A 23775-nucleotide genomic window follows, 5' to 3' on the forward strand; every position below is an offset into this window, starting at 1 on the left:
CATTTTCCAAGATGCTGGGAGTGTTAGCTGTGGGCTGACAGCTCCGAGCTGAGTCTTTCACGAGGACCTGCCCTCCCCCAAGGTCATGCCACCTTTTTCCGGCCATGCCATATTGAACGACACTGTTGTGGAGGTAAAGGCCAGCTCTTTTGACTGGTGACATCTCAGCTCCAAAGTGCCCTGTAGGATCACCTGAAGACTCCACTGCAAAGCATCCCAGCTCCCTTTCTGCCTCCGCCCCTCCTGCAGCCCTCACTCTCCCGGAGGTATGTCCCCAGCCAACCTTCCACACGCATCTCCACCACAACTCTGCTCTCCAGGGACCTAGAATTCCATCAGCCCCGTGTTCTGGCCTCCACAGCCTTCTGCTGAGTTTCCTCCTTGTTCCAGCACCTGTAGATTTCCTTTCCTGTCTTTTGAGCTCAGCTATATTTTGAAAAGTTATTTTGGCATATTTTGTCCAACATTTCTACTTGTTTTTTGCTGAAAGAAGAATCTGTATTTGCTGAGTCTCTTAAGTTCCTAGAAACAAGTCTGCTGGTAAATTTTTAAACCTCCTTTGATTCTCTGTTTCCTCTGCTTTTGCGTTATTTGACTCTGTCACATTCTTTCAATTTCAAGACTCCAGTTTTTCACCATTCACCTTCACTCCTTTTCTACTTTTTCAGATTTTTCTCTCTGTTTGCTCATCTCTTACATAAAACTTCCAATTTGTACTCATTCTTTTAATAATATTTTTCTTTTCCTATTTATGCATATATTTTATATATTTTACTTTACCCTTCCACTTCTTAATTTTCATTTCTAAGTTTTAATCTTACATTTCTGCTTGATTTTTCACCCAAAATTTCTTTCTTTTTTATTTATGGTTTTCAAGCTTTTATTTCTTTGGTCTAATTTTTTATCTTTTATTTTAAGTCAAACCAACTTTGTCTATCTCTTAATACTTAACCTTTCATTTTCATTGACAGCTTATCTTTATAATCAAGTTTTCTATCGAAATTTATTTCAACTTCTCACTGCTGGTTTTAACTATCCTTTTATTTTGAAGCAAACTTGTTTTATTGTTTTTAATCGATATTTTGTGCCCAGGTAACTCTGCCTGCACAATTTCTACTTTTTAAGCTATGCTAAGGTTCCTTTGCAGCTTTGTACGTGTTCAATTTTTGTAAAAATTTCATAGATGTCTGAAAAGAATATGTATTGCATTGTTAAATTATATATATTATAGAGAGATCTCTCTATATAATATTAATGTATACAAATAAAGTACAGTCGTGCACCACATAATGATGTTCCAGTCAATGACAAACTGCAAACACGACATATAATCTCATGGTGGTTCTATAGCCACCATCTAGTCTAGGTGTGTAGTAGGCTATACCATCTAGGTTTGTGTAAGTACACTCTGTCGAGTTCACACAATGATGGAATCACCTAACGACATGTTTCTCAGAACGTATCCCGTCGTTAGACAATGCATGACTGTATACATATATTTATATATTATGCATTTATCCTTATATATAATCATTTAAATTATAAAACATGTATGTATATATACTCATATAAATGTATTTATATATAAATATTTAATTGATCAAAGACAGAGTGCACGCTAAAATCTTTCAACTGTGTTTGTATCATTTCATAAGTTTTCTTTTTGAGGAAGATTAGCCCTGAGCTAACTACTGCCAATCTTCTTGTTTGTGCTGAGGAAGACTGGCCCTGAGCTAACATCCATGCCCATCTTCCTCTGTTTTATACGTGGGACGCCTACCACAGCATGGTTTTTGGCAAGCGGTGCCATGTCTGCACCTGGGATCTGAACTGGCGAACCCAAGGCGAACCCCGCGCCTCCAAGAAGCGGAATGTGCTGCACCACTGGGCTGGCCCTCATAGCAGTTTTTAGTTTATATATTTTGGTGACTTGTCATTGAGTGTTTATGACTTCTATAGTCTTTACTGATGGAAATGTCCTTCGATATGAAATGACCCCTTTTGTATCATTTAATGCTTTTTGCTTTAAATTCTACTTTCATTTAATATGATTTTCAACTTTAATTTGTAATTAACATGTAGTTTAATTTTTCTTCACATAGTGTGAGTCTTTGTCTTTTAGTTTGAGAATTATAATCATTTATAGATTACTATCTTCTGTTGTTTTCTTGTTTTATAATTTCTGCTACTTATGCTTCTTTTCTGTTGTATTTTCTCTTGTTTTGATAAGCTATGATTTCTTTGGAACCAATGTTAAGGATGCATCCAAATTTATTTGACTTTCCCATGTGTAATTTGAAGATGTTTATGTTTATATGCTTCCCTCATCTTACTTCCAACTGTTTGTTTTAATACTCCAAGTAACAACCCTGGATTAGAAATAATCTGGAAGTTTAGATTCATATTGTTGTTGTTATACCGTTATTATAGTTAGCATTATAATTATGTCAAAGGAGATGGGAGAGTAAAAATTAGGCAACTGTTTTTTTCATCCTAACGTGGACATACTGAGTTGCTTTCAGAGTCAAAGTCCTCACACTTCTGGGTGACGCTTGCATGTATCTGATCATATAAATTATTCCAACAGCTTCTTGCATGTGAAATAAGAAGATATGAAGATAAAGAGGAAATTAGGACCTCACAAATTGGTGTTTAAAAGCGGTTGGCACAGCTAGCTTTCAGGATGTCATCAGTTCCTGTGAATATGTCTGTTCAATGAGAAAAAAATTAAAGGAGTGAAAATTTTATCAGGACTCTGAAAATGCAATTGTTTTCAATTTAATTTATGACTAACTAAACCCATCATAACACACAGAAAAAAGGGTAATGAAGCAGTCTTCTGTAGTAGATAGCAGAACATTTTTTTTTAATTTAAGAATATAATTTAAAAATATTTCTGAGTAAGAACACCGGTGATAATATCAAGGTAACAGTGATTGAATAAATGTAACATAAAGAGTTCTTTTCCGGAAAGGAAAGATAGTGCCTCCACAAATCTAATGTGCTCACTTTATCTGGGACACAGCCAGGTGCTAATGCCCTCCCCTCTTGCCTCTGTGCCTACAGGTGTTACATGACAGGAAGTCATTAAGTCCTTGCAAATCAGGGCATCACTCCCAGGAGCCCTGCAGGAAGCCTGCCAGTTAAGTTCTAAGCAGAAGCATATACATTACCATTCTTCTAAGAAGCCACTGCTGATGGTTAGTATTCACATGTGCAACTGCAAAGCATAGCCAGTAATCCCCCTGCCACCCCTACCCTGCTCCCCACGTGAAGGTTGAACCGGAGCATGATGTATTAGCTCAGTTGTCCCTGAAGAGCCACGATCTTCTGCTAATGTTGTCATTTTCTTGTTCTCCAGGAGAGAAAGCCATCCCTAGGTGAGATTCTGAAATTTAGAAAAAGTACAGGATATGTTCATCATCAAACTATGACGTTGCACATCCTGCTGTTACTAGTTAACAATTTTACTCAAAGTAATTGGAGCAAACTTGCATAATTTTCAACACTCCCGAAACTCAGATTACCAAACCTTTTATCCTCCACAATAATTTCTATGACTTGGTAGAGGGTCAGCAGAGATTCCACAACTTCTTTACCACCTTCTAAATTTACAGCCCAGAATGATGTTAATTTAACTCTTTTCAATGTCTCCTCCTGCTTTTCTTTTTAGTATTCATTTTTTCTTTCCATTCTAAAAAACATTCACTAGCATTTCTACAAGACAGGAGGCTAGATGCTAAAGTTGAAAGAATAGTGTCCTTCGGATCCAAAACACTATAATGTTTTTAGCAATCTCTTTAGCACCCACAAGCCAAGTGACACGTGCCTTAGAAAAGGCTCTTGCCTTGTCCTCCAGAAATACCTCAGGGAATCTTTCTACTCTCAACCATCTGAACCTGCACACTCCACCTTTCTTGTCCTGTGTTGTACACAGTCTATTCAAAATCAGAATTTTCCTCTGTCCTCAGACACTCACAGCCTGGACAGTCTTCCCTCCTCTTGTGACATGACCCAAACCACAGACCAGATCTACTCACTCCATGCCCAGCTCAGCATCCTCGCATCCAGCCATACACAGACCTGAGTTCCTAGCTGCCCGGGATTGATGGGCAAGGCCATCCAAGCCCTCTTTGATTCTATACCCTAGACTTAAGTTCCTGAGGGTCAAGGACCACTTCTGCCTGTTCAACATTGTCTAATAGCACTCAGCGTGGTGTGTATTAGGTGCTCAGTACACATTTGATGAATGAATTAGCAGGTAAAAGAATCAATGAGAGAGTGAATCCAACTTGCTCTCTTGGGCAAGCTCAGCAAATCCCATGGTGACCACAATGACCTACATTCTGATGAGTCCCAGATAGAAGTGCTCTATAGATATTCCCTTAGAAAACTAATGAACACCTTCACCTAAATGTCTTCCATTCACTCCTTCAATTCAACGTACCCAAAATGAAACTCATTATCTGCTCCTTTTCAATCTGAAAAAACCCTGTGCTTCCTTCCATATTCCCTTAACCCTCATTCAACCATGAGCTGTACAACTTATCGGGTGACTCAAGGAAGAACACCTAGTCACTTCTCAATTCCTCTTACCTAACCTAGTGATTCGATCTCTGATGACCATCTCCTACTCTCTTTCCCACAACCACTGCCCTGGTTTAGACTTTCTTCCTATCTCATCCCATTTGCCAACAGAAGTTTCTCATGCCTATTTTAACCATCACAGCAACACCGTGAGGCATTATGACTTTTTCTAATTAGGAAATTGAGTATCAGAGAAAGTAAGGAATAAGCACCTAATGGATACATAATTGACAAATATTGAAAGTAGGATTTGAAGTCAGTTTTGCTTCAACCCAAAGCCCAAGTTCTACTATTTGATAACTGTCCTCCGAGCCTCCAAAACCTTTCCTCTCAGCCTGACTGCCCTTTCAAAGACCTGGTCCTATCGCTTCCCTGCTCAGCCTTCTTAATGGTGATCTGTTGACCTTAGGATCAAGGAAGCACTCTGTAGAACAGCATTTAGGACCCATCACCCCCCAACTTGCTCTCTGTTTAAATTTGTCCTTGATTCTAGTCAAACAGAATTCCTGGAGAATTCTCTCAAATGGTCTGAGGGAAAAATGCCTAAAAGGATCATCGAGTGGATATGGATGGAGTTGATTAAGAAGATAAGGGAAAAGTTAAAGGACAACAGAGAGACCTGGACATTCTTCAGGTAGAGGACCTCAAATAGCAAGATAACCATTTTGACTGAGTAGGAAACTATTATTCTACCCCCAGAAGTAAAGCAGAAAAGATTGAAATTCTTTATTAAAAGAGAATTTTTTGGTAAGCTGCACATTCTAGAATGACAATAGTTGAGAAGAGTCCAATCGGATGTTGAGATACTATCACAAAGCAATGAAGCCATGAATTACACACAGGAGGCCATGACTGTAGGGACATTTCTGACACTCCCTGACGAAAGTTCTTATGGGCCTGTCTTTGGTCATAACAAGGAGGGGACCACTAGGCACATTTTGTCCTACTTTTACTTCTTAACCAGTCTTTGGAGGAGAGACCTTAAGTACATTTTGGCAACTTAAAAAAAAAAGAAAGAAAAAGGACAATCTGCCAAAATTACTGAAGTCAGTGACAGAGAAGAAGGGATATAATGATATTTAGTATAATTTTAATATTTCCCTATTTAATTCTGTGAGTACAGGTAATCCTAACCTAACATTTGATTAACCACAATATTTGTATTTCCCATGATACTGCTATCCTTGGATTCTTTTGCCTGAATAAGTGGGAGTTTATCATGAAGCAATGCTTTTTAGTTTGACTTTGGCTTTTTAGTTTGTTTTCCTACTTTAGGCCTCATTATCTTGTTAGCGTGTGGTTCCTGGACTGTCTACAGATTTCTTGATGAAAGCCTTGAGGTAAATTGGTTTGCTTTACCTCCTGAGATGGTAATTTAGATAGACAAGAAGAATCAGACTCTTGAACACTTTCATTGGCCTTTCATGATCAAATCTTCCCGTAAACAATCAGAAATAGGTAACAATGGTGGATTAACCCCTTGCTGGAAAAAGAAACCCATTCTAGACTTGGGACCTGCCTCTCACTAACCTTAGCTCTGCTGTCACCTCCCAGAGTGCCCAATCACAAGGCCATCCCCACATTTTCAGGACTAGGGACCCCAGTATTTCAAATGGTAGAGACCCCTGCTCTACCTTTTACTCCCTGTTTCATCCCACACTGTGAGGGGGGTGGTCTCCAGTCTGTGGACCCCTCAGAGCAAAAGTCCAAGTTCCGGTGGGCTCTCCCTCCAACACTCACCCCTTTCATGGACTCCCACCAGGCCAGGTTGGATCTTGGGAGGAGGCCTGTGCAGGTCCCAGATGCTATTGTGGCTTGTTTGAGTAGGGGTGCTGAGTACCTAGACTAGAAGGAGGGAGGGTCACAGGTTTCAGCTGGACACATCCCCCCGATCCTGCAGAATCCTTCCCTATAGGGAGGGCCCAGATGGGAGAAGGACCAGAGTGGGCCTTCTATTCAAGGGGGACCCTGGTTGCCTAGGTCTAGGATGGTTCAACCAATTAGTGTTCATGCTCAGACCCTCTTCTTCATTTCTGTATTTCCAGGCTCCAAATATGTAGTCAATAAATAAATGTTAGATGAACATAATTGAACAAAAATCCCTAGATCAGGTCATTTCCTTAGGTCTTCTCAGCTAACATCTGAACATGGAGATGGATAAGACTCCTTTCCTCCCGGTGAGAGTTAGCTAGGAGGGAAGGAGGGGCCAGAACAGACAGAGAGCTATGTAGACCTTTGGTGGGTAGGCTGGTGTTACAGATTTTGTTGCACACCCACCTATCCTAGTAATAATTCAGCCTTTCCTAAGCCTCCAGATGGGGACCAGTAGTCCCAGCAAAGCAGGAGAGGACAGCCCTCAAAGTGGCACTTCACCTGCATAATCAGCTAGACTGTCAGATGCATGACACTCCCAAAGAGGCCAACATGGTCCTTCGTGCCTTAGCTCCCAGGACCTATGAAGGCAAGTCAGCGCTCAGTGTTGTTAACTATTTTCAGGGATGTGGAAACATCTACTTGGTCTGTTCCCACCATGCAGTCTCTGCTCTGGTTAAAGTTCTAGCTGTTGCAATTTCATATTTTGTTTAAAGCAGACCCTGCCTCAAATCCTCCTGGAAGTCGGTGAGGTCTGACTCTAAGTAGGTAAGTAAATATAGCTGATGTTTATCTGTTAGAACAAGCTGCATGGAATGGAAGAAGCTTTGGGTTCTTAATTTTTGTTTTTTGCAAACAAGCCAGTTTTATAGGATGAAGATTCAAAATGGACTGCAGATGCAAAGGGAGAAGTCATGTGGCCTGCCCTAGGGGAGCTCCAGTCCTAGGAGAACTCAGCCACTGGGTTCTTTACTTGAGGCCCCTGGCCGTCTTCTGCGTGTCAGTACTGAACACCCTAGAAATGCTATTTCCACTGTTCCTAGGGGGGATATGTAGCCTTTTGTCACTAGCAAGTTATTTGGTTCTCTCTTCTTTTCAGCAAACAAACAAAAAAGTGGGACTTTTTAGTGCCTTCCCGTTGAAGACCATAAACATTGGTATGAAGCTTTGAACTGCTCTCATACCTGGAACAGCAATTTACTCTCTGTGGTAAGAGGTCAGCCCGTATAGCTTCTCCTTTTGCAGTTGCTAATATGTTAACTTTTGGTCCAGGATTTAAACGTGTTATTGATGGCCAAGCTCAAACATCACCTTCTGAGTTGTCTGCTTCAAAGCAACCACTACTGCAGATGTCTTTGCTTTGTCGCTGCTTCCAACAAAGGGCATGGAGAGGGGTCCACTATCCTCCATCTATATCTACATCCACTATCCAGGCTGAGTAGACCACTTCCAATCTCCACTCATTTTTACAGCACCAAGGATTGAAACAAAGAGCAATGGGATCGACGGTAGACCATGTAACTGGTCACCAGTATCTCTGAGAGGGTTATACTTCCCTGTCCTGTTGAACTCAGGCATGGTCAATGAAAATGTGAGTGGAGTGAAATGTGTCACTTCCAGCCCAATGCTTTAAGGGCAAGTACGTGCTTAGGCATGCTTGACTTTCCCTCTTCCCCAGCAGTTAGCAATGCTCCAAGGAGCACCCGCTCCATCAGCCTGGGTCTCAGAGTGCAGAGGATTATAGGGAAAGACTGAGTGAGGAGAGCCCCAGCTGCCCTGGGATGGACATGTAGCATGAGGGATAAATAAAACTTTGTTGTTTTAAGCCACTGAGATTTTCATAAACTACCCTGAGTGATACAGAGTCCAATGTTAGTTATTTCCAGAAAATAGAAAGTTTATTCCAACTTTTCCTTGGAATACATGGCTTTAGTTCTGCCTTTTCCTAAAAGTTAGGTTTTAGCCAAGTTAATTAAACTTTGGGAATCCACCCAGCCTATCCCTCTCATGGGATCATTGGAAAGAATGATAAGGAGATAGTGAGACAATTATGCTTTACGAAGATAGGTGTTAGCACCAATGAGGGCTTCCCCAAGTGTGAAACAGCAAGATTTAGGGTTCTTTAGTTCCCCGAGTCCCTCCAAGGACCTTTCCTTGTTAGGGGTATTAGGGGAGGGGTTGATGTCCAACTTGGATGTGACGACTGGGGGTCTGTTGAGGATGTATGGTAGGAAGATGACAAAGAAAGAGAAGGAATGGCTCCTGTTCTTAGGGGGCTGGCCCCTAGAAGAAATAACACAAAATGCTTGAGAAACATCTGTAGGACACCTTCAATGGAACAGTGGGTGGGCAAAGTGTGGACCACTGTAAACAGGTCTTATCGATCACGAGGAGCAGGTTGTAAAAGAGACAGCTGAGAGGGATAAAGTCCATCAGGGCAGATGTGCTGGGACACGAGCAGGTACAAAGGAAAGGTACCAATTTTTACTGTGTGACCTGTGTGTTCTGTGCGTCCTCTCTCTCTCTCTCTCCCCTACACATGCATACATCATCTCATACAGCACTCGATGAAGTCATTGCCATTATGTTTTCCAGTGAGAAAACAGACTCTGAGAGGTGGAGTAACATTGCCAAAACGGATCCCAACGCAGGTCTATGTGGCTTCAAAGCCCGTGTCTCTTCCTCACACCACACTCCTGCCTTTTCAAGAAGTCTTTCAAGTTGGCGCAGCCCATCAACTGTGGACCTGGAAGTGCCGGTGGCATATTCCATTAAAGCCGTGCCCTCTCTCCTTCCCTCCCAAATGAGGTGGTTAAATTTTCTCTTCACAGGGCCTTTGGCAGCTTCCACTGCCTGCAGGGCCTAATTGAGTGGGAGTCTCCTGGGGCCTCCGCTCTGCTATTTCCTGATGAGCAAGGGGAGAAGGGAGCAGAGAATGCGACCATTCTCATTAATGAGGGACCCCCATTTGTCATTCCTCTTATCGGCATCGTCACTATTTTAATTAACCATCTTTGCCATGGGGCCTGCAAATAATCGTTCTCTGCATTGTTCAAACCACTAGGATGGATACCTTTAAAGGTGCAGACTTCCTCCTCCATCAGCAGTTGCTAATTAGAGAGGAGAAGCTTCAACTCTCTCGGCAGAAGGCCCACAAGTCAGGTAGGATGCGACCCTCATTAGCAGAGGGAAGATTACAAGCCCCGCTGTTATTATCCAGACCCCAGTACCCTTCTGAAAGCCACTGCTTGCTAAGAGGGAGTGTTGATCTGATGTAGATTTTTGCCCAGCAGAGCAAAGTTACAAGATAATTTTTTATTCTAGCAACAAGATGAGATAGCATTTACTTTCCTACTCAGAGGGTAATTTTCTAGTTAAGCAGCAGGTAAAAAGGCAAAGAAAAAAATAAAAAACCTCTCCAGAGTCTGACTGAGAAAAGATTGTATTAAAAGGGATCTAGTAAAGAAACCTACACTGCAACTCCGGATCATGGAGGTAAAGACTCTCCTGGGAGCGGTTCTAAAAGAAAGTTCTAGTGGTAAAAGTCCGCTTAAATGCTGGCTGTATGGAGAGAAACGTGACAGAGAGCCAACGATATGAAGACTTTTAAGTCTATTGTAGAAACCTGCTTTCAGACCCAGGTAACGAAAGGAAAAGCAAGTGTGGCTAAACATGGTCACAAGCAATTTGAATCGAACCAGTGACTTGTCACGTGTCCAGATTTCTGAAGGGTGATATGGCCAAACCTTTCTCTCTGGTACTCTCTGTGGATTTATCTATGAGTCTGTGAAAAAGGAGCAGGTTCTCCTGATGCTTTTCCCCTCTGTGACTAAGGATGTCTGAAGTTCATTTGTGAGAATCTCCTTGGTTTGGTTCAGAAAACTCATTTCTTCATAGCTACTCTTCCTTCGGAGAGACTGAATATACAAACAGACAATGGCCAGACCATATAGAAAAACAGAACTCTGACCCACAATCTGCAGCAAGCAGACCATTATCTCTGCTCAACAGCTCAGAAGGCCAGCCAGCTTTCGTCAGACTTGTAGGAACTCAGACTACTATCACCAGCAACAATCCAGGAAGCCAAACATAATCCTGGCAACAAATGACCCCAAATGGTCAGAACTTGATAAATAACTGACACCTTCCTTAACTTTTATCCTCACTTCCAACTTGGGGCCAAGCAGAGAAAGCCAAATATGCACCCCTAAACAATCCCACAGGACACCCTACTCCTGGTCAGCGCACCTCCAGCTTCCCCAGGCCAACTGCCTCCAATTGGGGCACCCCTGGAGCCTTCCCTTTCTTCACTGTGAAGCTCCCCCACTCCTCCACCTGCCTTTGAGACTCTGCCAAACGCAAGCTCCGAATAAACAGCCGCTGCTTTTCTCACTGGGTTGGTCTTCATTTATTTCCCTCTTTATTCTCTGCCCCAGTGCTTCTTAAAGCCTTTTTTTCCCCTTTTCTTCCATGTCAGGGTGACATGTTTAAAACTTCCCAGTTCAGGATGTCAGACCCTTCATTTCTTTTCTGCCAGAACCATCCCAGGTTATCCTAGGTTAATCGATGTATTAATTATCTATTGTGGAAGAAATTATCCCAAATCTTAGCAGCTTAATGCAATGCCCATTTATTACCTTACAGTTTCTGTGGGTCAGGAATCTGGGCATGACTGGGCTGGATACCCCTGCCCTCAACCTCTTACAAGACTGCAATCAAGGTTTCGTTTGGGGCTGTAGTTATCTCGAGGCTCAAGGGGCAGGATCTGCTTCCAAGCTCACTCGGCAGTAGTAGGTGGGCTTCAGTTTCTGATGGCTTTTAGATTCCAGGCTTCAGTTCTCCTGGGTTATTGGCCAGAGGCCACCCTTAGTTCTTGCTACATGAATCTCTCCATAGGGCAGCTCACAAAATAGCAGCTGACTTCATCAAAGTGAGCAGGTAGGGTGAGAGAGTCCCAGCAAGATGAAAGTCACAATCTTTTATAACCTACTCTCAGAAGTGACATCCCATCACTTTGGCCATCTTCTGTTCATTAGAAGTGAGTCACTTTCCAGCCAAGAATCAAGGTAAAGAGATTACACAAGGGCATGAAGACCAGGAGGCAGGGACCATTGGGAGCCGTTTCAGAAGGCCCCCTACCACAATTAGCCAGGGTTGCTCTCTCTTTGAATCTATCTGTGTTTCCCACTGTGCACAAAACTTCCCCTATTCTTGAGCTGATTGCTCCCTTCCTTACCTCCCAAATATTATCAGTAAAATCTTCCTCTTTTCCCCTTTTAGAAAACATCAAAGGATTGTGTTCGTTTTTCAAATGATTTTAGATTTACTTTCTCACTTCCTCTTTACTGTAATCTGTGAGTGAGAGAGAGTGGCCCTTATTGCTCATAGACTCTGGGGAGATTTTTTTGCTTGAGGTCACTGGTGACAGTGCCAGAACTGAAACTCGGGTTCCCATTTCTTTCTTCAAAGTTCTCATATCACCAGAACACATTACAGTGCTCCCCAGTGACCTGCTTTAGGCTACTGGGGAGATCAATAGGTGTGAAAGCTCCCCAAAAGTGGTGATGATTATTTTAGGGATGCCAAAATTAAAAGTGCCTCCTCTTTCTGGGCTAGAGTGGCTTTGATTCTTTTAATTATGCTGTGATGGGAATTTCAATATTTAGATACAATGTACAGTTTTTGGCTCTTTAACAAAGGTACAATTCTTGGATATTCTGAACTGATCTGGACTCCCAAGCTGGCATAGCTAAATGAGAGGGTGGACGCAAAGGGATTTGCCGCTAGTCAACAGTCACGCCACTGTGGGTGACAATGGGGAATTCTCACAAGCTGAGGGGATGTCCTGATCTTTTTTAATAACCTTTCCTGGAGCAAAGATTGTTGCCTACAATGAAATCTATTAATAACCTCCCCCATGGTTTAATCCTATAAGGCTCATGGCAAATTTCCATCAGATGTTTCTTGTAATTCATTTGGGAAACAAGAGACTAGTCTCTGTATGTAAATTAAGGAAATAAACTTCCTGCACAAAGGAACTTGAAAGAAAGAGTTTGTGTATATTGTTATTTGTCTCTACTGCAAACCCACAGACATCTTACAGAAAAAAGGGCATTGACTTTGGCTGTCTTGATCAAGAAAACCCTCATGATATTAATCGCCTCTGATCCTATAAGCACAATGGGAAAAAATTATGCCATATGGCTCACATTAGTACTGCAAGGCCCATTTGGGAATTTTTCTAAGGATCCCCTCTATATGATATATCCCCTTTAAAAATGCAAAGACAATTTATGATTGTGTTTATTACATTCATGCAAAGACAAAACTCACAGGTAACGCAGTCTGCTTGTAGTGGATGGCCATTTTGAGGAGGCTGGGGAATTTCTCACAGCCCACTAGACTCCCTTTCACCTGTCCCCAACATTCATACTCATTCTGCTGGACTATTTTAACTCCAAGCATTTCCTAAGCTTCCCTGGTACTTAAATTTAAAGATCTATCCCTGTATATTGTAGAAATCATTATCCTGACAAGATCTAGAAGTCTCATTTTAAAATTAGCGTGCAATATCCAAAATCACTAGCTGTCTCCACAACTTCCTAGCCACGTCCTCCTTCCCATGTAGCAGAGCTAAAGTGCTCATAGTCTTTTAATGATTTCCCTTCCAAAGATGACAGACATCTCAAGATCAACAAGCCAAAGCCAAACTCATCCTCTCTCCTGCCACAAATCTGACTTCTACTTTCTCTCTCCATCATGCACCAATCACACAAAACACATTGAATCTGTCACCAAATTTGGCAGCTTGTCTCTCCAAAACTTCTCTCACCATGATTCTGTGTTTGGAACTCAAAGACCCAGTCTTAGTCAACCTTCCTTAACTCTTGCCTTGTTGCTTGTTATAATGCCTTTCACCTACCCTCTAAGTGAAAACCAGAAAGATTTCATAAAACCATAGTTCAGGTAATGCCATTGCAGCGGTTTTTAGAATGAGGCCCCAAATCCTCAACTTTCTTCTTTCCTTTGTATCCCGTATCCACCCTTTTAACAAATCCCAAAAGACATAAAGAATTCTACCATTTTGTACCACCTGCCCTACTTCTACCCACCGCCAAATCACTAACATCTCGTACCTGGATCACTGCAGTAGTCTCTTCTCTGATTTCATATCATCTGCCCTTGGCCCCTACATGCTGTTCTCATCACAGCAGTCAGAGTGAAACATCTTTAAGCTAAAATCAGATCATGTCACCCCTCTACTTAAAAGCATCCCAGTTATTTTCCTTCTCACTCAGAATAAAAGCCAAAAATCCATCAGATGGCTTAGAGAGCCCTTCACAATCAGAGCCCCCTTCTTTCTGCCTGGTGTCACCTTGCTAACCTCATCTCCTACCACTCTCTCCCATCCTCTTCCATTCCAGCCACGCTGGCCTCCTCTCTGTATCTCAGAGGCACCAGGCGAACTCCATGCTCAAGGCCTTTCCATTTGCTTTTCCCTCTGTCTGGAACATTCTTCCCCCACTTGGCTCCCTTCCTCACCTCCTTCAGAGCAAAGATCAAATATCACCTTCTCAGCAAGGCCTTGTCCAGGCACAACCACTGGCACAGGCACTCCCTCTTCCTCTCCTCTATCTTATGTCTCTCCTTGGCGTTTATTATCATCTGACATCTCATATATTTTATTTGTCTGTTGATTTTCTCCCCCTACTAGAATGGAAACTAACAAGGAAAGGCATTTTGAAAAATTAGTTTGTAACTGATAAATCACCAGAAGCTAAAACACTGCCTGGTACCCAGCAGGTACTCAATACCTATTTGTTGAATGAATGAGCAAGACATACAAGGACATTAAAAGAATCCCTTAGTGATCAGCTCTTCCCACATCCCATCACAGACTCGTGCTCTCATCATGTTGTATCACTTGTCCTTCTTCTAAAGAGTCATGATTAAAATATGTGTATACACATGCACACTTATATTCCTTTGCTTATGTAATTCTGCTTTCCCTTTAATGTGCTCCTGATGGACAAACTCTTGTTCATCCTTCAAAACCCAGTTCACAGATCTTTCCTTGTAGTACGTTTTCTACTCTCTTCCTTTCAGCCAGGTTTACCTGCTGCCTCGTCTCCTTCATCAGAATATCAGGTTGTACAAACCTCCATTATGTTACTGTCTCATGCTGTCACAGTTATTGTTTAGCTGTCTGTCTCTCCTGGCTTCATCTTTGTGACTACCATTGCTCCCAGCCAAAGAGCTTAGCCAAAGAACTAAGGCTTTTGGTTGAGGAGGAGTGCAATCAACATTTGTTGCATTCTTCATTATACCAGGTAGTGGGGAGAAAGGGACTTTTGAAGTTGCTTCTTATACTCTGGGTATATCTGCCGCAACGTACCACAGTGCTAGGCACATAGATAATAGGCTTTAGAGGTACTTACAGAATGATTAATCCAGTGTTTCCCACACTTGCCTGGTTATAAAAAGTAACCTGGAGGCTTGTCAAAAATAGAATCCTAGGATCTACTCTAGCCCCGCCAAATCAGAATCTCCAGAGGAGAACCCAGAAAACCTCTCTCATTAGCAAATACCACCAGGGAATCCTGTGACAGAGCCAGTGTGTGGAAACCCTTCACAAATCCACTGCAACTGGCACATATATAAAGTGACTTTTCTTCTGTTGTCTCATATATTTGCCTTAGAGATTTTGATGGATAAATATGGGTGAAAGTTTTCTAACAACATTCAATCTGGATTACTCCCCTAAAAATACTAGACCACTGCTCTGAGCCCGTTGGAGCTGAAGCACAGAGGATCAAAGAAGCACAGCCTTTCCTTAATGTTTTCTCACAGATTCATGAGTTAACGCTCAGAGACCTGTCTTCTGTTGGCCTCAGTTCACCCATCTGTAAAATGAATATGATGCCGCCTCCTCACAAGGGTATTGGAAAGTTTAATTATATTTTGAAATTCTTTGCATCTGTCAAAGAGTAAAGGCGTGCAAGGTCTAATTATGAGCAATGAATTAGTATTCCTGGGTTGTCATGCCGTTAATGTCATGCCTGCATTTAAATTCACAGAATACAGAGCCCTCGGTTTTCATTTTAAATAACTCCTTTCTCCTCTTCTTTCCCGCTGTGCATGGGGGCCTACCACAGAGTCCCTCTTAGGCCAAGATGCCTCAGCTGTGGCATTTCTAGCTCTATCATTTCTGGAATCCCTTATTGGTCAGCACAAGTACCATCACTCAGTCAATTGGGCTCCAATCTGTCCACCAACATTTGGGTGAGCTCTTTCAGCCTCAGTTACCTCATTTGCCAAATGGAGAAATATTTACTCCAAAGGGCTATAAGTAGGGATAAGAGAATAGGAACTAAGACAATGGTAATTATTTTTAAAGAGAAAAAGAATGTCAAGAGACCAAAGATTGAGTATTGAGAGGAAGAGTTTTACTGCCAAGCAAAGAACCCACTGCAGTATAGGGTCTATTTTCCCAGGGATGAGATGGGGGGAAGGAGAAATTGGGAGAGTCTTGTAAAGCTGGAGGACCTGGAAGTGTCTCTTCCCGTATCAAGAAAGCAAAGTCCCTGAGTGTGGCCAATGGCAGGCACCTATCTGGGCTCCTTGCTTAGTGAGCAGATGGTGGCTGGAGGTGGTCAGGGACATGAGGCTCACCTCAGTATTTTGGTGCCCAGCTCCCCAGTGCTACATGTGTTATGTTCGTGAGTTGATATTTGTCCCCCAAGGACTAGATGGTCAGGTTGGAGTTTATCAACATTATAATGCTGATTATTCATAATTTTATTAAACATACCAAATTGTCTTCCTGGCATCTTTTCACCTTCCTTTTAGGCATCCCGTCCAGCTCCTGTTCCATTCTTTTAGACTTCCCTTATCTGCCCCTGAGCCTCAGGGCTTGTGAGTATAAGAATATAACTGCATTTTCAGCAGTCAATATTGTGTCTCTCTTTTCAGGGTCTAGGGCCCAGCAAACTAATCTGAGAAATTTGCCAGGTTAACAGCCTAATGGTAAGGATACTTCTATGTCATTCTATACATAATCTTGTTTTTCTCAATGACTTTCCAAAACAAATAGGAGGGAGGATGAATTGGGGTGAGATACCTTTTGACAGTCGTTCAACCACACTTCCTGGGGAGAAGCATGTCCCCCCTTTGCTGTAAGAGTGAGATGCTTGTATTAGTCAGGGGACTCTGTATATGCATGTTGAGAGAGACAGAAGAGAAGAGATTTTGTGGAATTGGCTCATACAGTTGTGGGGGGCTGGCAAGTCTGTAACATGAGGGTCAGGCCAGAAGGCTGGAGACTCAAGCAAAAGTTGATGCCATAGTCTCAAGTCCAAAATCTTCAGGGCAGCAGGTTGGAAACTCAGGCAAGATTTCTATGTTGCAGTCTTAGAGAGAATTCCTTCTTTAGGAAACCTCAGTCTTTGCTCTTAAGGCCTCCAACTGATTGGATGAAGCCCACTCACAATATGGAGGATAATCTCTTTTACTCAAAGTCTCCTGTGATACTGTGAATTACAATAAATACATATTTGATCTTTGCCCCATTCCCAGCACAGAGCTCCTAAAACACTTGGAATTTCCTAAGGGATAAGTGTGATAAAGATATCTTTTGTTATCTTGATGAGGTGAAATGCCTCTGAGTCACCTAACGATGGGAGCTTCTCACCAGAGGAATCAACCATGTGATTAGAGGGTTGGAATTTTAGTCTCACCCCTTGACTTCTAGGGTGGAGAGAGGGACGGGAGATTCTAGTTCAATTGTGCTTAAATATTGAAGCCTCCTTAAAAACGCAAAAGGATGAGGTTCTGGAAGCTTCTGTGTTTGGTGAACATGTGGCAATTCAGGGAGGCCATGGAAGCTCTGTGCTCCTTCCCGCATACCTTGTCCTATGTATCTCTTCCATCTGGCTGTTCCTTAATTATATCCTTTCATAATAAACCAGTAATCTATTAAGTGAAATGTTTCTCTGAGTTCTGCGAGCTATTCTAGCAAATTAATTAAAGATGGGAGTTGTGGGAAGCTCCAATCTATAACCAATTGGTCAGAAGTAGAGGAGACAACCTGGACTAGTGATTGACACCTGAAAAGGGGGACAGTCTTGGGGGACTGAGCTCTTAACCTGTGATATCTGATGCTATGTCCAGCTAAACAATGTCAGTATTGAGTTAAATTGTAGGACACAGGCTGGTGTCGGAGAATTGCTTGGTGATGTTAGACAACGCACACATGGGGATTGGTGTCAAAATTGTATCTGTTGATTTAAATGTTAGTCACATCTAAAAAAATACCTTCACAAGAACATCTAGATTAGTCTTGGACCAAACAACTGGGCACCACAGCCTAGCCTAGTTGCCACAAAATTGCTCATCACAATGCTCAGTTCCCTTCTTATGCTGCCAACCTGCAGAGGTAAAAACCAGTTGCTTCCCCTTCTTCTTAGTTGTCCAGCCTGCTTCCATCAAGGTAGAATATGACAGCAAGAGCAAACACACAGACAAACAGACAAAGGAGGACGCGAGAGCCAACATAGCATTTATGCAAAGCTACTGTTATTTCCAAAGTGATTCCAAATCACCTTTTGAAATACAAGCATTTTATTTTACATTCTCAAATTTGGCTAGTTCAAGGTCTGTTCCCATCCTCAGCTCCAATCCTTTACACTTAGAACAAATTGTCTGAGGAAAGCTGGAGTAATTGTGGTTACTTCCTCCAGGGAAGATCTAAAATAATTTTTAAAGTGTGGCAAAGGATGAAAAATGGAATCCAGATGAAACGCGGGCAGACTTTGGCACACAGTAAAAGCACCGCTTGCTAAGCATCTTACCCAGCTCCTGTTAGGTAATGGCACCACCCAGCCCTGGAGAAGAACAATTCCCTTATCTTCTCAGGCCAGCTGGCTCATGGTGTTCTCCAGCCAATAGATCAGAGAGAATTATTTCCAGCTCTCAGCTTCCAACCAGCAACCCAGGGGCCTTCCTACCTCCCCGCTGCCTTGCCAATTCTGCTCACTCCACCGCCAGTTTCCAAGATGGGCAGTGCTGAAATGATTGCTGAGGGTGTTCAGCCCCATTTTGCAGATGGAAAGATGAAGCACGGTGGTGAGTTGCTCTTCAATGACAGAGCCAGAAAGAGCAGCCACAATTGCTGGTCTCCCCAATTGATTAATGCATCGGGCCAGGCTGTTAAACTAACTCAGGTAGAACCAAACTAAATTCAAGTTCTCTGCCATCTAGACAATAGCTAGCAGTAACTGCTGATTCACTGGGCTCACAGCACTTGGCTACTTTCTGGCTGTCTGGATATAAACAACGATGATGATGATGATACCACTTATTGAACTTCTACTCTGTACTGCGCATACACTAACTCGCAAACACTCCACGCTAGGATTTAATCTCTGTTTGACAAATAAGGAAACAGAGGCCCATAGTCACTCCCTAAGCAAGAACAGCAGAACACAGATTCAGATGCTGGCCCGACTGAGCTACTCTCCTAAGATTCTAAGAGCATTGCAGAATGTGTGGTTGCCTTAGGCACCCGAACGTAATTGCTTTAGAATCTATGTGTGCAAATTGTGCACGTTCATCCACTAGAAAAATTAAGATTGATTTATCTGATTTTGAATTTACCACATTACAAATTTGTTTCACAAAACCTCTGACTTCAAACTTGAGGAATTTTCAAGCTAGAGTGTGACATCATTATTAATACAGGTGAAGCGTGTTATTACACCTGAGCTTCATTACATACAGAAAATAGCCAAGCCTAAAGAGAAGGGAGGGAAGCCAGAATTTCACAGAAATTCATTCCCTGATTAGATATAGAGAATGCTAAAGTTTGGAAATATGTAATAAGCAAGGTGGAAATGACAATGACCAAAAGGCATACGCTCATTGTTTTGGGTGTCCTAACGTCTAGTATGTCATGAAGTTGACCGTCATCTTGTGCCTTTCTTCACAGAAAGACTTTTTAAACTCTCGTTTATTGTAGGACTTTTCTCGGTGAAAACATTCAACTTCTTTTGAGAGTTCCCCTAAGAAAATAGATTTCCTTTTACCAAAGAAATTGCTTTAGAGTTTTCCTTACTGGAATGCATGTATTGTATTAAGTGATAGATACTGAGATATCTTGGTGGGCTCTGAAATTAATTTCCTTTATGTTTCATGGCCTTGCACATCGTTCCCAGTGTTGATTGTTACTCATATATCACTCTCTCCAATTATGAACCCTGCACCCTGCTTGAGAAAAACTAGCTGGAGGAAATATAAAAATAGATCAATCATAATATTTATACCTCCTGGGAAGGAGCTCATTCCATTTTCCTGGCCCACAAATACAGTATTAAATTAACTTTCCTTTAATTTATCAAATGCAAGGCATTTTTTCATTCATGCATTCAACAAATATTTGTTGAGTGCCTACTACATGTTAGACACTATTGAAGTGGCCAGAGATAGGATCAGCAAATCATACAGCCAAAAACCCCTGTCTTCATGGAACTTACATTCTAGTAACACTCACACATCCACACACACACACATTCAGTTCAATTTAGATGTGAATAGATTATAACCAAGTGTTAAGACCTTAGGGGTTAAGTTTGTTATCTAGCACATTTAGTTAACTTCCAAAGCCTTAATAATTTTAAGTAAAATTTCTTTAGTGAAGTATATGATATTTATAAAGAAGTATACAAATCATAAGTGTACAGCTCAATGAATTTTCATAAAAAGAACACATCACATAACCCCCACTGAAATCAGTAAATAAAACATTACTAACCTTCCAGAAACCCCACTTTTGTCCCCTCTTGTAACTGAGCCCTTTCTCTAAAGATAACCACAATCCTAACTTCTAACACCATAAATTAGTTTGTCTGTTTTGGGACTTTATATAAATTGAATCACACAATAAGTAATGTTTTTTCATGTGTCTGATTTATTTCACTCAATTTTGTTTTTTGCTATTTCTCCCTGTTACTGTGTGTAATAGTACTTTCTTCATTTTCGTTGCAGTATAGTATTTCATTATAGGATCATGTCATAATTTAGCATAATTCATTCATTCTACCATTGGAATTTGAATTATTTCTAGTTTGGGACAATTAATAATACTACTGATATGAGCATTCTTAGACATGCATTTTGGGCATATACCTGTTAAATAAAAATCTAGAAGTGAAATTGCTGTGTCAGAGGGTACTGAAGCTCACAGCTTCAGTTTTAGCAGATACTGCCAAACAGATTTCCAAGATGCTTGTTCTCATATACTTATATTTATACTTATACATATACTTAAACTCATATACTCCCTTCAGTAGGGTCTGAGAGTGCCAATTGCTCTATATCTTCCCCAGCACTTGGTGTTTTGCATCTTTTTATTTTAGGCCATTCTGGTTGGGTATAGAAGAGATTTATTTTCATGCGGTTAACACTTAAATTCCTCTGCTGACTAGTGACCTTGAACACCTTTTTACACTGGGTGTTTGGATGATGTCTGTTGCGAAGTGTCGCTTCAAGTCTTTTGTCCAATTTTCTATTGTGTTGTCTGACAATTTCTTGCTAAATGGTAGGAATTCTTTGTAAATTCTGGATATGAGTCCTTGGCAGTGTGGCAACTATCTTTTCTTGCTCTGAAGCTTGCATATTCCTCTTTCAGCATATTTTTTAAGCAATGGAAATTTTTCATTTTAAAATAGTCAAATTTTTCAGGGGTTTTTTTTGTGGTTAGTGCTTTGCACGTCTCGCTTAAATCTTTTTTTGCTAACCACAGTCCTGAAGATTTTTTTTGTTTGATTGATTGTGTAAACTTTGGTATTTATATCTAAAATTTACCTGAGATTAATTTTTGTATATATCATTAGTATAGGTCAAAATTTATTTTTTCCCCACTTGGATATTTTGTGTTCATAATTTTTGAGGAAAATGAAATATATAACTAGGAGAGGCAGCTGAAAATATCATTAATATTTAATAACAAATTTCCCACTTTATATGGCACTTATGTGCAAATACTGCCCTACACATCTTACATATATCACTCATTTTATGTACTACAACTTAGATGCTATTATTATTATATCAATTTTACAGATGAAGAAACTGAGACTCAGAGAGGTCAAGCAATTTGCCTGAAGTCACACAGCTAGTAAGTGGCAAGGCCAGTATTTGAACTCAGGCATTCTGGCTTTAGAACCAGCTCCCCTAACTACAAAGCAATGTCACCTCTCAATAAATCTTACATTCTTTGCAGTCAATTACATAAATGGGGTTGTAATGTCCAAACTTGAGCATCTCATCTATACAGCACCAATTATATGACTTTAGAGGAATCAAATAATCAAAGAACCACGTGGAGTTGCAGGGCATAAGCTGCGCTTTTCTTGCCACCACCCTCTCATTTTGCTCTGATTTTAGTGCCTCTTGCTTACATTTCAGGCAGACAGAACTACTCTGGGAGCAATTTTTCTTTAATTTTAAAGAGTGTGTCACTGTCAGCCTTCAGCACACTGGGTATGCTAAAAACGAAGCATTTCTGTCCACCTTCTCTTTATATACCTCTCCCTCAGTAGTGTCTGCAATTTAACCGAGAGCGTCAAGCACAGTTTCCATCTCAACTTTCTTTGTTTCTGTGGCTTGAAGCCAGCCCTTTAAAATCAATTTCACTTGCCCTTGACTCTGGTGGTTGAATTTCTATTTGATTTCTTTTTCTCATTCTCTTTTTTTTCTTGTATTTAAATCCTGGCTTCTCTCCAACATGGGAGGAGAAATGGGCCTAAACCTTTGAACACTGATATCACCTGCAGGCTGTAAGGTTATTACAGCCTGGAGCATTGACTTGGGACATGTCTAGAGTGGCCGATGGCCGCTGGCTCACGTAGGGCAGCTGTTGTCACCCACCTTGATGGCAAAACACACCTTCACTATCAGGCAAAGAGAAGTGGCCAAGGAATAATATGTGCTTTGGGGCTTTTAGAGAAAATGCATCCTGAGATGGACTCAACAGCAAACCTGGTGAGGAAGTGCAAATGGCCCTTCACAAGCAATTAATTAGCCTGCCTCATATGGAAGCGATGCATATGTTTGGGACGACCATATCATAATACACAGCTCTAACTAGATTCCAAATCCAGTGGCCCATGTGACTAAATAGTTTATAAATAGAACTTCAGACGTAGAAAACAGAAGCACAATGCGTGAGTCATGACTGACTGAGTTCCATTTAATTAAAAGTCATTTGAGGTGGTGCTGGGGGAGTTGCCTCGGCTCCGTCACCTGGGGAGACCACTGTTAGCACAAACTTCGAAGCATAAACTTGAACGTGCAATTGTGCTGCTGGCAAAGATCCCTATAGTAAACAGTAGGGGGTGAAGAAGCCCTTGCAAAATTCCAGGGAATACCTGCATACTAAGGGGGAAAAGCAAAACTCAGAACAAGTTTTTCATAAAACATACCAGAAATTTTATGCTTTTTTTTTGGTGAAAGGTTGGGAGGCATTTCAAGGCCCTGCCATTTCTGTGCTTCATGGGCTGTGGCTTCTCCAAACCCCTTCAGAAGGAAGGTCATTTGAAAATACCGTGGATTCTGCTCTGACTCAGCCTCTCCGCATTCCTGAGACCTTGAGAAAGTCATCAGCGGCTCTTTCTCTGACTTATAAGCTTCTCAAGGGCAAGGGCATGTCTGGGTAAACACGATCTCTGGTAATAGCCACTCAGATTTTTGTTTAATGAAAGAGGGAGGGAAGGAAGAATGAAAGAGATATTATTATGTGATATCTAAGCTGCCTTTTGATCTTAATATCCTATGATTCAACATTCAAAAATATGTTACAATGAGCAGTTCAGCATCATGCTAAATATGGGCACATACTCAGGCCAATGGTTTGATTTGCTCTGGCAGGGAGGAGCATTTCAACACTGACATGGTTTAGAATTGCAACTATGTGGCGATAATAAAATGACTGACTTTATGCTGATTTTACCACAGTTTTAAAATTGTGTAGTGACAATGTACCCACTTCCTGGCAGCTCACTCTGTCCGGTGTCTCCCACACCAAGACTCCAGCCTCTTACCTTTTCTTATCAATATCACAAACTTGATTAACTTTTTTCATAGTGGCTTTCCTAAGAAGAATCAAACAAGGTAAGAGGGTGCCACACAATGAAATGATTTCCAGTGGTCTGAGCTTGTAAGGCCCCACACGAGTACTGGGTGGAAACAATTGCAGAGCATATTCACAAAACACACCCATAAAATGGCTCCTCCCCAAACGGTAAGTAGAAAAGATAAACC

At 41.4% G+C, this 23775-nt stretch overlaps 1 long non-coding RNA gene across 1 annotated transcript in view; it reads right to left on the minus strand.

Annotated features, from left to right (window-relative positions):
- Positions 1-2839: 2839 nt before the first annotated feature.
- The window catches only part of LOC139046575 (uncharacterized), a 42567-nt gene continuing 21631 nt past the window's right edge, over positions 2840-23775 (minus strand). The window contains exon 3 of the long non-coding RNA XR_011506726.1: positions 2840-3388. This is a non-coding gene — a long non-coding RNA (uncharacterized lncRNA). The remainder of the gene's footprint in view (positions 3389-23775) is intronic.

Source organism: Equus asinus, chromosome 11 (assembly GCF_041296235.1).
Source record: "Equus asinus isolate D_3611 breed Donkey chromosome 11, EquAss-T2T_v2, whole genome shotgun sequence".
NCBI lineage: Eukaryota > Metazoa > Chordata > Mammalia > Perissodactyla > Equidae > Equus > Equus asinus.